The sequence below is a fragment of the Saimiri boliviensis genome, chromosome X (genome assembly GCF_048565385.1).
Source record: "Saimiri boliviensis isolate mSaiBol1 chromosome X, mSaiBol1.pri, whole genome shotgun sequence".
In the NCBI taxonomy this organism is placed as follows: domain Eukaryota; kingdom Metazoa; phylum Chordata; class Mammalia; order Primates; family Cebidae; genus Saimiri; species Saimiri boliviensis.
In genome coordinates this window covers 9,955,644-9,971,454 of record NC_133470.1, presented here as the reverse complement: position 1 = coordinate 9,971,454, position 15,811 = coordinate 9,955,644, and positions in this window count along the sequence as shown.

Here is a 15,811-nt window from a genome sequence, read left to right as displayed (position 1 = left end):
TGAGCTTTTAGGTATCTCACCTTTAGTATGATATATGATATTATAATAAATGTCATTGTTCATTTTATTTTTTCCTTATTAGGTAAACCAATCTCTCTTAGCTACAGGTCTTTTCTCTTAAAGGGGAAAATTATAGAGAGTAGAGATGTCCCGAGCAGGTGTACTGGATGCTGCTGGCACTGAAAGTCATGTAATTTAGCAAAAGTAATACTGGAATTCTGGTCCATACCCCTCCTCCAGCATTTACTAGCTGAGCAATTTTGGACAAGTCACATAATGCATCGGAAAAGTTTCTGTATCTGCAGAAAGGGAAAGTAACTCTTATCTAGGCATTATCACAAAGTCAAATGAGATGATGTAAACTGTGATGTAACTCTATCATTAGTGGTCATAGTGGTGACTATCATGACTATGATAATCTTCTCTTTTTTTTAGACTGAATATGTTCATATATGGTAATGTAATAATTGAAAGTATACCAGAGAGCATGGCCTTGTTATTATTTTTCATAATTTCTAATAATAACACACCTCAAATCATTTATCTTATCTAAAAGAAGAAGGACAAATCAGAAATATTACTATAGTAGGAATCAGGCTGAGAAAGAAAGCTTCTCTGAAATTTTACTTATGACTTCAAACTATGCTTCCCGTCCTCCCTTACTCCCTGCAGCCACCCTGGTGTCCGTGTAGTTTGGCCATCAGCAAGGCAGTCTCACTCCATGGCCTTCACACTTGTTATTTCATCTTCGTGGAATGCTCTCTCCCAAACATCTGCTTGGCTCCCTTCTTCTCCTTCTTTGCTCAAACATCTCCCACAAACATTACCTCCCTGGATCAACCTCTATAAAACTGCTCTACCACTGCCTCCCTGGGCATTCCCAACCCTCTTCTCTTTATTCATTTTTTTTTTTTCTATATCCCCACTAGGATCTAAATTCTATAAAGGCAGGGATTTGTGTCTGTTTTATTTGCTGTGCTCTGTTCCATGCCTAAAATGGTTGGCTATATATTATGCACTTAATGATTGTGTCAAATGATTGAACTGATTTTAATGCAGTCCAAGAAACTCACCCATTGGGCTAATGGATTCTTTTTAGCCACAGTTTTCTCCTTTAAGGCATACTCTTCTTACTGGTTTGGACAGGAACAGTCCTGTGGGGAAAGCAGGCAGACACAAAAGAGTGTGCACATTTATGCAGCTTTTATCAGAAAAACAAATGCCCAAGATGACTGTTTCCCTTACTTGGAGTTTTAAAACTGAGGTATAAACAGAAAGCCATGGACTGTGCATGGTGGCTCACGCCTGTAATCCCAGCACTTTGGGAGGCTGAGGCAGGAGGATTGCTTGAGGCCAGGAGTTGGAGATCAGCTTGGACAACATAGTGAGACCCCCCCCCATCCCTATATAATAAATAAACAACAAAAATTAAAAAAAATAAACAGAGAGCCTTGTTGTGTAGTTTATAGCGGTTGGTTTGGAGAAAGAACAGAGAAGGCATAAATAAATACTTTTGCATAAAGATAAAGCCCAATGGATACGTCACTCAGGCCTGAGAAGCTGTCCTTATGGCCTTTGGTTGAAAGCTGTTGTCGTCATTACGCACACCTTGGTTTAATGTTGAAAGGCAGAAATGAAAATAAATTGGTGGTTAGTCTGTTAGTATAGCAGAAACCCACTGAGGTGGTGAACAAATTGGATCTCAGCACACTCTTCACGCATCTACGGCAGGAAAAGCCTGTGTTAGAGAGAGATAAATACCACGCCGAGTACTTTAACTTCATTCATCTTTATGAACTTTTCATAAACTAATTTTAATTGTCCTTTACCCACAAGCAATAAGGACTCATTACCACCCTGCCCTGCTTAGACATGTTGTTATTTTACACTCATGCATTTGTAACTCTCGTCTAATTTTATTCCCCCTGTTCAGAAAAATAGAACAGCTGTTAGTCCCAGCTTCCTGGCTGTTCTCTCAGCTTCCCCTTCCTTCCTGTCCTTCTTCTCCAGCCTCATGTTATTTCTCTTAAAGCAAGTTTTCAAAACATCAAGGTAGATAAAGATCTGGGAATCATAATTCTTGTACACTCCTTAAACACAATTTTTTTTTTTCTGGTCTTGGATCCCACATCCCTAACAATGAAACTGTGCCAAGAATCCATTTAGAAAGTAAAGCCAAGATATATCCCTATGCAACTAGCAGATAAACAGCTTTCAGTTTAATCCTAATGATAATGAGCAAATGGACACAGATACTTGGCTTAGTATTTCACTAGTGTAATCCCTTTCCCATGCAGTGAAACTCTTATGTGACCTATTTGTGTGAGTGTGTGTGTTAGATAGAGAGTAGTTCCCTTTTATCCATGGGGGATACATTCCAAGACCCCCAGTAGATGGCTGAAACCCTGAATAACACCGAACCCTATATAAACTATGTTTTTTTTCCCATACATACATATCTATAATACAGTGTAATTCATAAACTAGGCATGGTAAGAGACGAACAATAACTAAAAATAAAACAGAACAATTATAACAATATACTGTAATAAAGTTAAATAGATGTGGTATCTCTCTCTTTCAAAATATCTTTTTTTTTTTTTGAGATGGAGTCTGGTTCTGTCACCCAGGCTGGAGTGCAGTGGTGTGATCTTGGCTCACTGCAACCTCTGCCTCCTGAGTTCAAACAGTTCTCCTGCCTCAGCTTCCTGAGTAGCTGGGACTACAGGTGTGCACCACTATACCCGGCTAATGTTTGTATTTTTAGTAGCGATGGGGTTTCACTATGTTGACCAGGCTGGTCTTGAACTCCTGATCGCAAATGATCAGCCCATCTTGGCCTCCCAAAGTTCAGGGGTTACAGGCATGAGCCACTGTGCTCAGCCTCAAAATATCATATTATACTATACTCATATTTATGTTCCAACCTTGGTTGAACATGGTTAACTGAAATCATGGAAAGCAAAATCCCAGATTATTCTGTATTTATTATCCTAGGACATGAAGCATTTAATTCTGATAGTATTTAGAAATTTCTAGAAAATCCATGTGAATGTTCAAGTGAATGGAAGTACATGTCACACTTGTCTTTGGTGAAATCATGAGTGTACTGGAGGATTTCCACTCACAAAGATTGCCTCCTTCAACCTAAATGGTAACACAACTGCCAGGTCAATGTGGAGGGAATTTCATCCAGGTGCTCTCATGCAGCCCTATTTCAGTGGACTCCAGTCCTGCATACCAGTTCAGAATGGCCAAGCTTCAGCTCTAGGGTTCATATGACAGTAGATACAAAGGGGCATCTTGAGTCTGGTGCCAGCTCAGGACATCCAGTTTGGGCCTGAGTCAATTACTGGTGGGGAGAAATTGGTCAGTTCTGAGAGAGTCCTATAATTAAATATCAATTCATGTGCTGGGAAATTTATATAGAGACCAGAATATGTAACTGGGAATCAGGATCAAAACTTCATTTTAAAGATTCTAGATGTGAGACTTCCTCAGCAGATTCAAAGCAAGGTTGGTGAGAGCAGGGACAATCTATGGGACAACTAGCTAATATTTCAGTTTGGGGATAAAATTAGACTCACAAGTCTGGATATTTGGAAAATTGATTTGATTCTTCTCTGAATGATAAAATTAGCTTGAGGGGAAGATTACTGAAAGTGAACAGTTCAAAGAAATACCAAGAATTCACCAACAAACAGAACTTCGGGAAATTTGAGATGTCTGATAAATTATTGGAAATTCTAGAAAGTTTGTTGTATGTTGATAACCAAAAAAAGAATATTTCTTAATTCAGCTACATCTCTCTTTGAGTTCCTGGTTTGTGGGCACTGGTAAAGAAGGGGTGGGGTGGTCTGGAAGTAAAGGATTCACAGCAAGTAAAAATTATCCTTCCTGTTCTTCTACTCCCAGCCCCATGTTACTTCCCTTAAAGCAAGTTTTCAAAACATCAAAAGATCTGGGAATCATAATTCTCATATACTCCTTAAACACAATGTTTTTTTTTTTTTTTTGAGGGGAAGGACCAAGTTGGGTATCTTCCCACTCAGTATGGTTCACAGCGAGGCTCAGGGATCATAAGAGCTATGAAAAATAAGGTACAAAGAATAAGAAACATAAAATATGTGAGGCATTATCTTTCTCTTCTCTAGTTAGCCTGACCCCTGTTGGCCTCTCATTAAGAAGGAAATCTTAGTTATTAGTGTTTTCCTGGAAGATGAACTTTTTTTTCCTATTAAATTCTTTTATCCAAAAGTCCACAGAAAAGAAAAATGATATACATTTGTGGGATTAAAGACTTCAGAAAGTCCAGTAAAACTATTTCCAGAACTCAGATCTTCCAATAACATTACAGTTTTATCTCAGACCTGCAGGGCTATAATTTTAATATGCAGAAAAGGTTCCAGGAGTTGCCCAATGACTGGCAATTAAAGATTCTGCCTGCACTCGGCTTCTTTTATTGCAAGGAAACTTAGGGTGAGTTTATTGTGAGGCTCTGCTTGGGATGGTCCTAGAATGGAAACACTGTCAGGAGGGAAGAACTCTGCGGGTGTCTCCGGATCTGCAAAGAGGCAAGCCCATCAGTGGTAGAAATTGCTGGCAAATCGTATCCTTATTGATCCTATGGTTGGCCTAATCCTTGGACTTCAGACATCTTGTGGGAAGAAATACCATTTGCAGCAGTTAGTGTGGGTGCTGTTGACGGGGTTTCATCCTGCTGCCCTTTGGGTGCCCAAAACACTAAGGCTCAGAGTTGCCAAGGGCTTTTCCTAACTCATCCATTTCATTCCTGGCTTGAAGGACCTTGATACAATAAAAGATTTGGGTTCTTTCCATATTCTCCCCTCATTCCTCCACGGTGGCCCAGCTGTCATTGTGGGGAAGCTGTAGGTGGCGTAGCTGGGGGTCTTGTCTCAAAATGAATTATTTCAAACTGTGGCTCAAAACCCACATGAGACTTCAAAAAATAATTTTTAAAACAAGCTAAAAAAAAATTCTAGTGAATACTTCTTACTCATGTCCAACTGTGTATGATTCAGGTAAGCAAGGGCTCATGTCTCATTTGTCCCTGCCATTGTCTCTCTGTCCTTTGATGTTGAATTAGTTGTTTGCCCTGTGATCTCAGCTTTCTGATGGATTCAAGAAAGGTTTGAACTTGCAGTTTGTCTGTTTTTTTTTTTTTTTTTTTTTTTTTTTTTTAATAATTTTAAGCCCAGACCTTACAATATCTGGCTTTTTGATGTTGAAAGGGTGGGAGCCACACTTTCTTTCTCTCTCTCTTTCTTTCCTTTCTTTCTCTCTCGCTTTTCTTTCTCTCTCTCTTTCCTTTCCTTCTTTTTTTTTCTGGCTTTTTGATGTTGTAAGGGTGGGAGCCACACTATTCTTCCTCTTTATTTTCTTTCTTTCTTTCTTTCTTTCTTTTTTTTTTGGCAGAGTCTTGCCCTGTTGCCCAGGCTGGAGTGCAGTGGTGTGATATCTTGGTTCACTGCAACCTCCACCTCCCAGGTTCAAGCAATTCTCGTGCCTCAGCCTCCCAAGTAACTGGGATTATAGGTGTGCACCATCATGCCTAGCTAATTTTTGTATTTTTAGAAGACACAGCGTTTTACCATGTTGGCAAGGGTGGTCTTGAACTCCTGACCTCAGGTGATCTGTCTGCCTTGGCCTCCCAAAGTGCTGGGATTACAGTGAGCCGCTGTGCTGGGTCTAGAGCCCCGCTATTTCTAACTCCCACATCTCCAAGAGGAAACTGGAAGTCTCCTCCATAGAACCTAACAAAATGGAAATGTTTGTCTATGGGTCTCTCCATCAAGAGACTGCCGAGCTATGGACAGCAGGAACTGTGGCTCCTCCTTCATATCCCTGGGTATGATGTGGTACCAGGCACATAGTAGGTGCTCAGGAAAAATGCCTGGGGCTTTTTGCTGGGTTTTCATTTAAAGTAATCCTGTTCTCCCTTATATTTCTGGGACTAGCAATATCAGCATCACCTGGGAACATGTTACAAAAGCACATTTTCTGGCTCCACCCCATCTGAAACTGGTGGCGGGGGGGAGGGGCACAATCTGTGACTTAACAAGCCCTCCAGGTGATTCTATTTGAGAACCACAGGCCTTAGAGAAAAATGAGATCTGCCATTGCTTTTTCTTGCCCTTTTAGAGCAAATGCTGTGGGGTTTCAGGCTGTAGCCCCGATTTCTCATCCCTGGACACAGCCTAGACTTTCTCAGCTACTTTGTACTTGCCCATTCAGTTTCCCAAACCCTGAGTCAATGACCTCAATTTTGCCTCCTCCCACTTTAAGCGAAAATCAGTGGCAATCAATAAGCCAGAAAAACACCACCACCACCACCACCGCCACCACCACCACCACACCGGGTGTGATGGTTCATGCCTGTAATCCCAACATTTTGGAAGGCCGAGGCGGGTGGAAGGCCGAGGCCGGTGGATCACCTGAGGGCAGGAGTTCAAGAATAGCCTGACCAACATAATGAAACCCTGTCTCTACTAAAAATACAAAAATTAGCCTGATGTGGCAGTAGAACTTGAACTTGCGTCCCAAGTTCAAGTGATTCTTGTGCCTCAGCATCCTGTAGTTCCAGCTACTCGGGAGGCTGAGGCACAAGAATCACTTGAACTCAAGAGGCAGAGGTTGCAGTGAGCCAGGATCGTGCCACTGCATTCCAGCCTGGGCCACAGAATGAGACTCTATTTCAAACAAACAGACAAAGAAAAAGATGGACTTTCAAAATCTAGCCAGTGGTTTTCAACCTTGGCCGCATATTAGAAGCACCTGGGGAGCTCTCCAAAAAAAAAAAAAAAAGCAAACAAAACTTCACACCAATTAAATCATAATCTCTGGGGATGTGGCTTTTTGCTCGTTTGTTTTTACTTCTATAGGTAATCCCATGAGCCCACAATCTCCTAGAGAATCAACATGCTGGTTCTGGCTTAGTAGAGAGACTCTGCCTTCAATTTTTTTTTTTTTTTTTTTTAAAAACAAATAAACCTAACTGCAAAATTGGCTTTTTTGGAGTAAGGCATTTCTCTCTCCTAGCACCCTCCACCCTGCATCATGTGTGCTCTCTCCACGTGTGACCACAAAGGCAGGGATGGGGGTGTGTGTCAGTTCTCTGCACACAGCTGTGGAGCTGACTGACTGCTCTCTAATACCCGTCCTGGGTGCACCAGAAAATGATCTCTAACACACTAAGGCAGAGAGGGTCCTCCCACGGTTTGTCTTTAGGTTTCAAGAGCAAAGAAAGCGCACGCATTCTGTAAATGCTCATTACCCTGGATTCCGTGTCATGGAGAAGCAGAGAGAAGGTTCTGACAAGTAAGGCATTTACTGGAGAATGAGTTTTCACTTTTAATAAACGTTCAGCCTGTTGCCTGGGCAAGCCAGCCAGCTTTGAGGCAGGTGAGCGAGGTCATTGTTTCTGCTAAACTTTTCAGTGCAAAAGCAGCTCTCCGTTAGAGAGTAGATCTGCACATCTTTGCAGAAGCTGAGCGACATATTAGTACGTTCTCCAGCTCCTTCCTTCTGATAGTGTCTAGCAGGTAGGCATGAAAAGAAAAATATGCCCAGTGTGGGGACCAACACAGCTTGACAGCTGAGACCACTAAGCACCCTATCCTTCTCCTATAACAACTTCTGTGCCCTATCCTGCTCCAGCTTCACCGCCAAAACCCTCCTCTTATGCTTCTGAAGTTGGCGGGACAGTAGCCTGTCTCCCTCAGCTCTATGCAGCTCCATCATCTGTGCATCCATATCTATATAACATCACCATCTGGTCCTACACAGCCTGACCCCCAGGGCACCCACCAGAGCCATCATGTGGTCCCCCCACATCTCTGCAGCCTTGCCTCTTATGGCCTCCTGCAGCTCTGTCACCTAACAGGTACATTCCACCTCCACCTCCACCTCCATGAACACCCTCACCCACAGCCTCTGCACTTCCTCTGATAATCACAGGCAGAATTAATCTTGCTTTTCTTGATTCCAATAGTAGTACTTCATACATACTGTATATTCTAGAACTTTTCTCACTTTAATTGTTTGTAGTCCGTTCTTCCTTAATAAACTATATGTTCTTTACAAACTAGTTTTGTTTTGTTTTGTTTTGTTTTGTTTTTGAGACGGAGTTTCGCTCTTGTTACCCAGGCTGGAGTGCAATGGCGCCATCTCGGCTCACCGCAACCTCCGCCTCCTGGGTTCAGGCAATTCTCCTGCCTCAGCCTCCTGAGTAGCTGGGATTACAGGCACGCGCCACCATGCCCAGCTAATTTTTTGTATTTTTAGTAGAGACGGGGTTTCACCATGTTGACCAGGATGGTCTCGATCTCTTGACCTCGTGATCCACCCACCTCGGCCTCCCAAAGTGCTGGGATTACAGGCTTGAGCCACCACGCCCAGCCCTACAAACTAGTTTTTACTCACTAAAAAGTCCAGAGCTGGTAACCACCTAATTAATGCTTATTGGTTTGATTTAAATACATGTTAAAATTATGTTGGTTGATATGGAGTTGGGTGGAGGAAAACAGTAAGCCCAACTTTGAGGACAACTAAGGAGTTTCCAGGGAGTCCCTGTAGTTGGAAAGAGGCCATCACAACAGAATGGTGTGGTCTGCAAAGGTGGACAGCTGTTGGGTGAAGATGGTGGACGATTGTCCGGTGTGGCGGTACCCAATAGCAAGAGAATGCGAGCCACAAATGCAAGCCACATGGAATTTTAAATTTCTGGTGACCACATTTTTTAAAAATAGTAAAAAAAAATTGGTGGAGTTAATTTTAATAATGTATTTTATTTTACCTAATACAGTTGATCCTTGAACAACACAAGTTTGAACTGCGTGGGTTCACGTATATGTAGATTTTTTTCCACCTTTGCCACCCCTGAAACAGCAAAACTCACCGCTCCTCTTCCTCCTCCTTTTCTGCCTGCTCAACATGAAGACGATGAGGATGAAGACCTTTATGATGATACACTCCCACTTAATGAATAGGAAATATATGTTCTTTTATGATTTTCTCAATGTCATTTTCCTTTCTATAGCTTACTTTATTGTAAGAATGCAGTATATATTTACAAAATATGTGTTAAGTGACTGTTTATGTTATTGGGAAGGCTTCTGATCAACAGTAAGCTATTAGTAAGGTTTTTGAGGAGTCACAAGTCATACTTGGATTTTCTACTGTGCAGGGTTTGCTGCCCCTAATCCTGTCCGTGTTCAAGTGATAATATGTAAAATAGTATCATTTCAATATAATCAATATGAAAATTATCAAGGTATCTGATATGTTTTTACCTTTTTGTATGAACTCTTTGGAATTTGCTGTGAATTTTACACTTACTGTTCATCTCAATTCGGACTAACCACATTTCAACTGTTCAAAAGCCACGTGGAACTCATGTTCACCGTGTTGGACAGCATAGTCTAGAGGCTGAGGTAGTAGACTGGGAGAAGGCCAACTTCTCCTTCTATGCCTTGGGGCGGGGCAAAAAAAAAGCCGGGTCCCGCCTAAAAGGTCCCAGGCTTATGAAAAGGGAGGGCCATGCCAGGAGAAAATACTGCCACTAACAGGGACCTTGTGGGCCCCTGTAGGGGCAGAGTAGCATGCACTAGGGGACAAGTGCAGGCCTGGGCAGGGGTACCTCAGAACTGAAGGGGCCGATCAGCAATTCCACAGGTTCAAGGCATGCAACCAAGCCATTCTTTTTTTTGTTTTTGTTTTTGTCTTTTTGAGACACAGTCTCACTCTGTCGCCAGGCGCCAAGCTGGAGTGCAGTTGCACAATCTCGGCTCACTGCAACCTCTGCCTCCCAGGTTCAAGCAATTCTCCTGCCTCAGCCTCCCGAGTAGCTGGGACTACAGGCGCACGCCACCATGCCCAGCTAATTTTTGTATTTTTAGTAGAGACGGGATTTCACCATATTGGCCAGGATGGTCTCGATCTCTTGACCTCATGATCCACCCTCCTCGGCCTCCCAAAGTGCTGAGATTACAGCAAGCCATTCTTTTCATGAGCCTCCCCACTCGATGCTAGTTTTATACCACTCAGTTTCATTATCTGTGTTATTATGGGATAGTAACTCGCAAGTGTTGCAGATAAATGACCAGACCAGCAATTTATGAGGGACCATTCATCTTAGCCTCATGGCAGGACTAAAGGGGAAAATAGACAAGTTCATACTTAAAATCCAATTAGAAGCAGTAAGTGAAGATCTTTCTGTAGTAGGACAAGGAACATTTGAATGTCAGGCGCAGTTCAAAAGAGGGAGGAGGTTAAGCATACCCCAAAGCTTTTATGTGGAGCAAGAAAGTTCGACTCCTTGAACATGGACTTTTCTGGAAAATACAAGGGAAAAGCCTGAGTTAACACCTCCAAAAGGAAGGAGCAATTTTTCAGTGAGATTTTCTTGAACAATCTATTGCAAAATAACCAGCCATTTAAGGAAATACTGCATATTTAAGTTCTTTATATTCCTGCCTGTGTTTCTGGACAAATAGCAGAGGTATGTGGGAGGAGGGGTAGCCCGGAAAAGCAAGGGGACAACAGAGACTGTTCACCTATCACTGGTTCAGAAAACAGTGAGTGTCCAGAGAACACAGCTCTGATCTGGGGACTGACCCGCAGGCCTTGGGAAAGCCCTGATCAGGATCTCTTTTTCAGGGTAAAAGCATAGAAGGAAGAATGGTTTGGTCTTGCAGAACTGTAATAGCAAAACCCTGCACCTGCTTGATCCCTCAGGTCTGCTTTCTGTGTTGTTCAGGGATAAATAAATTTTTAGACTAAAGCTAAACAAAATGTGCACAAACTTAGATTGTTTTTAATATTTTGGAATGCTCATCTGGTAATTAAAATGGCATCATCCTAGGCAGCTGGCTCACCCCTTTGCATTTCTAGCTAATAACTGCCAAACAGTTTTGTTGAAGAGTTGTCAAAATATGGAACGACTCTGGGTATTTTTAGCTAAGGAGACTTTTTAACAGTAAGATTTTCGTTTATGTTCTCGCTCAGTCACCTTAGCATTTCAAACCATAGGAAACTAAATAAACCTCCATAAGGTTTGAGATCTGAATGCTTTGGATCAACATTATCAGACTATACCTACCCACTACCTATTTTGTTGATAGACTCCACGCTTCAGGGCCAGATAAATACAAAATAGCACGTAAAATATCAGACCACAGTGCAAAGAGTACTGTGAATGCCCATACTACAATAAAGAGATGACCATGCCTTATAATATCCTCAAAAAATGAAATATCTTTTAAATCAGAAAAAGCCACTTAAATACACACTAGGTGATTGAAAACACGTAGTTAATGACAAAAAATTTTGTGAGATAAGAAACCAGAAAACAAGCAGGCCAGCTGACCTTGTAGGACTTAAAGCTTCCTTTTAAAATAAAAACATGAAAAGATCTTTTTTCCGTTTTTGAGTAGGAAAAACAGAAAGATTCCTTTGTAAACATGCACACATGCATGTCAATGCCAGAACTAAATCAAGGGCACTATCTTATTGCCAACAAATTTCACAGACAAGTACTTCTCTCCCTCACAGAGGCTAAGGTTTCTCCTGGGTTTGATATTAGAACTTGCTGGGTGTTTGGGCTTTTCCAGGTTGTTACGAAATAGCTACTGCTCCAACATGGGTCTTTGTGATTGCCTTTTAGGCACAAATCATGCTGCCTTATTGATACAGGAGGTAGAAAGAAATTATTTAGGCAGCTAGTGAGGGTAAAAGAGTCCTCGGCAAGGCTTTCCTTCTCACAAAAAGCAGCCCAAGAAATTACTCTCTTCTAACAAAGAGCAGCCTGAAAAATTGAGCTGCATACATAGATAAGGAAGCTGGAAGTTTGCACGGGTGAATGCTGGCAGTTGTGCCAAAAGAAAAGGGCTACCTGGGAGCCAGGTATGTTGAACATGGAGGCTCCATCTTCCCTTTTCTGTGTCACCATGTGTACAGTAAAGGAACGGGCAACGTGGTGCCAGCCAGCTAGAGAACCCATCTGTATAATAAAAGATCAGGGTGGAGGTGGCCAGCTTTTCGTGCCCTATGCAAATGGCACACCTAGTCCTAACCAGTTTTTCATGCCTTATGCAAATGATACACCTGGTTCGACCAATCTTTCGTCCCCTATGTAAATCAGACAGGATCTCCTCAAGCTCATCTATAAAACACACTGCATTTCACCGCAGAAGCAGAAACTCATTCAGGACCCCTCTCTCTGCCAGAGAGAGCTCTTCTCTTTCTTTCGCCTATTAAACTTCTGCTCTTAAGTTGACTCCTTTTGTGTTCGTGTCTTAGTTTTCCCTGGTGGTGAGACAATGAATCTTGGGTATTTACCCCAGACAATACTGCCGCTTCATTATCATTTTGGAAAAGCTGGTTTTCTTTCCTAGTTTGGCTCTGGGAAATGGTGGGCTGATTCAGTCCTCTGTCCCATGTGATTCCCGTGGGGTGAGGATGGGAGGGCTGCTTCCATTGTGTGCCAGTTTCTGTTGTATTCCCCTAGACTCCCACCAGCCCATTACCACACAGGTTAGAGGCTACAGATGTTATGTACCTTTCCAGAATCTTCGTGTAATTAATGTTGTGGCTAAGCTTTTCTGGGGCTATGGATCCTGAAGGGAAGTTAATAGTATGTGTTGTAAACAACAATAACTCTGGAAGCAGGAATCTATGAAAGGATTAGAATAGCTACGTTGGTAAATCTGACCTCTCTTGTTTATTCATCACATCTGCCATGACTAGCTCCTAGGTTGACTGTTCATGACTCTTGAAAGTATCACTTTCAAAAAGTTTAAATCATGGCTCAGGTCAAAGGTTTAATTCAATTCATTAATGATGGAACCAATGAGACAATAAAGGTGTTTCAAAGAGCGCTGGATATTTGTAGACACTAAAAAGAAGCATGTTTGAATAAGATTGCTAGATTAGATACAAAACTGCTTAATGTCCTACAGGGCAATAAAATTATAATCTTTGGGAAAATGATTTGCATCTCTACCAGACAATATACAAGTTCATAAATAACTTCATCTAGTCTGGGATCTTTAACAAATGGTATATAGCAAGTTATACAAAGATATCTTCCTATGGACGGCCCTGGGATAGGCTTATAAACCAACACACTATTATGACATTGAAAGGACATCCTGAACTCTCCTGGCCTTATTTCCAAGTTCTGAATAATTTTTCTTAGCACTTTCCTTATTAATCCGTCCCTGCTTTATTTCCATTTATTATGAAGATGATCAGAAGAATATGCTGGCCAGTAGACTTCATAATGCGAAAGTTTTCAACACACATCAGGAATTCTGAGAATTGAGCAGCATTTTGGAGTTGGGGGTAGATGGAGTAGGGGAGGGGGACTGAGGCAAAACTAAACAACAAATACAAGTGGGTTTTTTTTTTCTTTTTAAGCTGACTATATCTCTAGGTTTAATGTGGCTTGTCATAATCTGATAGTTTGGGAAGCAGATTATCAACTGCATTTTGACTTTGAATAACACATGGAGAATACACGTGTTCATTTTTTGTCATCGATAAGAGCCTCTTGATTTATCTCATGTTAATTATGCAATTCTATAAATGTTAATTTTTAATGGGCTAGGGACCAATTTGCAGGAAATAGAACAATAGAAACCAAAGTGAAAAACTGAGGTTTGGAGCCAAGCTCAGGGTGGGGGAAAGTTCTGGGAAAAGGAAAGGAGAGGAGGTAGAGGTTGTGACCTCCTAGAAACAACATGACCTGGAACAGGTAGAAGGGAAGCTGAAGGAAGGGCTCCGGAAGTGGAGGAAAGCCCCTGGGTATGGAGATAGAGGTCACAAGCAGCAGCGGATTCAGAAAGAGAAGAGCTATGTGGAGTTCCAGGGCAGCCTGGATATCAAGCTGTGTTGTAAAAGCTAGCTGAAAAAGTGCTGCAAAGCAGTGACATTACCAAGGGGGCCAAGGTAATGGGAGTAGTCCACCCTCACCTAGGCAGAGCATTGTATCTCTGTAATTTTTCAGAAATTCTGGTGGATGGTGATAATAAAAAGCAAACTGACTCTTAGTTTTATTGTTGTGTGGAAATAAAGACCATCCAAAAGAGAACAGAGGTTCTTTATTCAGAGCAAGGGAGTCAGCCACCATCACTTGCAGAGACTCCAAGGTGGGCAGAGGAGTAGGAAAGATTTATGGTGGGGGAAAAAAAAGGCTCTGCGTATGCTTTGATTAGAGGTTGCTGGCATTGGGAAGTTGCAGGTGGGGTAATTAGAAATGGGGCATCTGACGTGATTGGTATTTGTGTTTCTCTGGTTGGTTCTGCGTTGGAAATGGAGGCAAAAACTAGGGAGGCTGGCAGTCACTGACCAAGTCCTGACCATTCGTGGCAGAGACTGTGGGTCAGGATTCTGTTGTCATATATGATCTGGCCATTGTCCATTTGTTTATCATATGGCCATTGTCCGTCAGTCTCTCAATTGTTTCTAAATATTCTACTTGCATTCCTTTATTCCCTGCACCCTAGCAGATGGCTCTCATGGTATGCTGCAACTATATGGAGATGTGATTGTAGTTGTATTAAAGTTGTACCTAATATGGATCAATGTTGTTGACAAAGAAAGAGTCAAACTCTGTAAAAAATTTGAAGAGATTTATTCTGAGCCAAATATGAGTGACCAAGGCCCAAGGCACAGTCTCAAGTCCTGAGAACATGTCCCCAAGGTAGTTGGATTACAGCTTGATTTTATACATTTTAGGGGGACAGAAGTTAGAGACATCAATCGATATATGTAAGGTGTACATTAGTTCAGTCTAGAAAGGCAGGACAACTGGAAGCCAGGGGCTTCCAGGTCATAGGTGGATTCATAGATTTTCTGATTGCCAATTGATTCAAAGAGTTAAGTTGTTATCTAAAGACCTAGTATCAGTAGAAAGTAACATCTGGATTAAGAAAAAGGGTTGTGGAGATCAAGGTTCTTATTATGCAGATGAAGCCTCAGGTAGCAGGCTTCAGACAGATTAGATGGTAAATGTCTCTTACCAAACCTAAAAAAGTGCTATAATCTTAGTTAATCTATTCTGGATCAAGAAAAGACCTGGAAAGAGAAGGGGATTCTCTGTAGAATTTAGATTTTCCCCGCAAGAGACAGCTTTGTAGGGCCATTTCAAAATATGTCAAATAAATTTATTTTGGGGTAAAATAGTTTCTTGCAGAGCCTGCTATTTGTCAATGTGATGCTATACTAGAGTCAGGTTGGGATTTAGTATCTTATTTGCTATGAAGAGTCTGCTTTGTCAGTGTTAAGAGCTCCGTTTTAATATTAATGATGTTCAGTTGTGCCTGAACTCCAAAGGGAAGAGGGTGTCAGGAGGCACATCCGACCCTCCCACTTCCCATCATGGCCTGAACTAGTTTTTCAGGTTTACTTTGGAATTCCTGCAGCTGAAAGGGAGGTGCATTCAGTTGGTTGGGGGCTTAGAATTTTATTTTTCGTTTATAGTGTAAAAAAGAGAAATCTGATTTATCTGGTAGCCATATTCAGGACATCCTGGCCATGAAGACACTCAAACTCTGACACAGAACCTGGGTTCTGGTGATGCATAGACTGAGCTATGATATTCAGGGCTTGATCATAGTCTCTGGCACTTTTAACTTGTAATTCTCAGTAAGTCTCCAGCCTGCCTGCACATTACTATGACAACCACAATCTATTCAATCAGAATCTCTGGGCACGGGCCCCAGGAATCAGTAATTTTTAAAAACCCCCAGGTGATTGTAATGTACAGGAAGTTTGTGCATGAGTGCTCTAA